This window comes from Ornithodoros turicata, chromosome 1 (assembly GCF_037126465.1).
Source record: "Ornithodoros turicata isolate Travis chromosome 1, ASM3712646v1, whole genome shotgun sequence".
Lineage (NCBI taxonomy): Eukaryota > Metazoa > Arthropoda > Arachnida > Ixodida > Argasidae > Ornithodoros > Ornithodoros turicata.
Window position 1 is genome coordinate 50,383,928 of NC_088201.1, and position 2,469 is coordinate 50,386,396.

Genomic DNA, 2,469 nt, shown 5'->3' on the forward strand with positions numbered 1-2,469 from the left:
TCAAGGATAAATAGTATCTTAATTGTATTTCAAATACTTTTTAAAGTATTTGTACTCTATCTTAATTACTTTAATTTTCATGTATTTATACTCTATCTTAATTACATTCTAACGTTAGTATTTATTATCTTATCTTAAATACATTTTTGGGTATCTTGTACATGTCTGCTCCAATGTAAGCGTAGCACCTTCCATCAAAAATATTTCCCGAAGCTGCTGCGATGACGTTCCTTCGATGAGTGGGTCACGAATAGCGTCATCTTGGAATGTTCCGAAGTTGCAGTGATTGCAAGAGAACGCAATTCTCCGACGTACTCGCTTGTAGTCTCCGTCGGAAGTTGAAGACGTTGCCGAAATTGATGCCGCTGTACTGCTGCGTTCACCACTGGGCCGAAGCGTTCGTCGAGCTTCTTCACGACCTTCAGTCAACCACGAAGTCAGGCACGAACTCATCATCAGTCTGCCGGCTTGTCTGTTGATCTGTACTTCCAACTGAAGCTGGCTGCATGTTCATCCGTTTGCAATGTTGCGTAGATGCATTGTCCTTCTGCTCCCAAGCAATGAAGTAGGATCGAGGTGCGTCGTGCGGCCGAAAAACTATCTCCGCCAACTGCCTGCAGGAACGTTTGGAACAGAGACTTCCATTGCGTCCACGGTAGCGTATGCTCACCGGGTGTAGCGGTAAGTAGCTCATACTGTCGGACAACGTTTACGCATACCTATGGAATTCAGCAGGAGCGAAGAAAGGAACATACGCGCACGTGCCCAGCCAAACACGAAGAACACGTTATTGTCCTCTTCTTCTCATAGCTTGCATAGCTAACACCACCTTGTGCTATAACGCTATAAGCGTCAACACAACAAAAACTGAAGGAAGGGATCTGTTAAAAAGCAGTGTTAATAGGGGAGGAAACCTTGACCCACATCCTTTAACAATGAACGAAGGAATCATATCAGTCCCAGCCGACGTACTCGATTTTAGCTCAGCAATAGCACAGGTCACATCAGACTCATGAATATGAATTGTTGACGGGGTGAGACAGGAGGGTGAATCGACAAGTGGACATATACTTGACGCATCAGTAGCAGGCTTGAACACGGAAGAGAAGTAGCCAGCAAACTTGTTAGCTACCTCAGATGGTGTAGTAACAGTACAGTCGTCTTCTGTCAGGGGAACAGTATCCGTAGCAGGAGAGGTTCTGTCCTTAAGGCGGAATCAACCCAATGTATTCTCTATGGGCATTGCTTTGGGAAGTTCATCTCGAAAACTACTGCAGTAATGGAGCAGTACGCCGAGCTGGTAATACATGGGCAAATTCTGCACGTCCTGACATATTTTTTATCTGAATACAGCAAATAGGCGAATTTAGACGACTTTTTGTTTCTGTGAATGCGAATACATGGAGTCCTATGGGAGCAGCAGAAATTACTTCCTCAGACCTTTCAGCGACGAAATAAACGCCTGAAAAATATGTCAGGACGTGCATCTGTGTCCCCTGCTGACAGTACAAGCTAAGTTGCAACGTTAACATTCGTATTATTCAAGATGAATGGGACAAATGTGTGGACATTTGTCGTCTGCTAGCATAGGCTGCATTGTGCTGCCCCCAGTGGGCTTCCGCTCCGGGAGAGGGGATACATCGAGATGGGAGGTGCCAGAGCGAGAGGGAAAGCAAACGGCTACGTGGCTACGTGCACTGCGTGAGGTTGTTGTTTCAACCTGCCTTGGCGACGGGCCAGAACGGCGCGTGTCTTATCATGGTGAATGACTTTGCCTGCTCTATCCGGCGTCAGCGTCGTGCATCGATATTCCTCACGCATGGCCTGTTACTGCGACCTCGGCTGCAATCAGTAGGACATAAATTGGCGTAATCGTGGCGTAATGCACGATACAAATAGGTGTTGAAGAGAAGGTACGACTTGTACTTTCTGTGTGTCAGTTGCGTGATGTTTTCGGGAGTGCGCTTGTTTTATTACAGTGGTTCACGACCCAGTGTATGCTTCAGCCCAAATATGGAGCGATATATTTTTCAGTATTCATACCTGAATCTGGGATGGTCAAGATGTGCTGACATGTCATGCAACCAACACAAGTCGATGTGTGGGTGATGAGGTGTCGAGGATGTAACTAAGCGGCCGCTACGGGAAGGATCGCCGTGAAATGTGGCTTGAGAACGAGAAGACGTGCCTTGATTTTGAACAAGTGTGTCGGAAAGACGCATGAATTGTGTACCATTATTATTGTGTAGCATTCCACTCATGAGGACTTTTCGAACGCCGTGTGCGGCTGTGTTATATACAACAGCAGGTTCTCTTCGTCATAAATCAGACCATCTGTTTATGGAATTTTATCGTGCATGTGCTTCTCTTCGTTCCTAAGTCCATTTCTATGTACTCTGGGTCATTCCTAAGTGTCGGTGCGATCTGTACTAGTTGTCAGAGGACAAAATTAAAGCCAATCAAATGGAC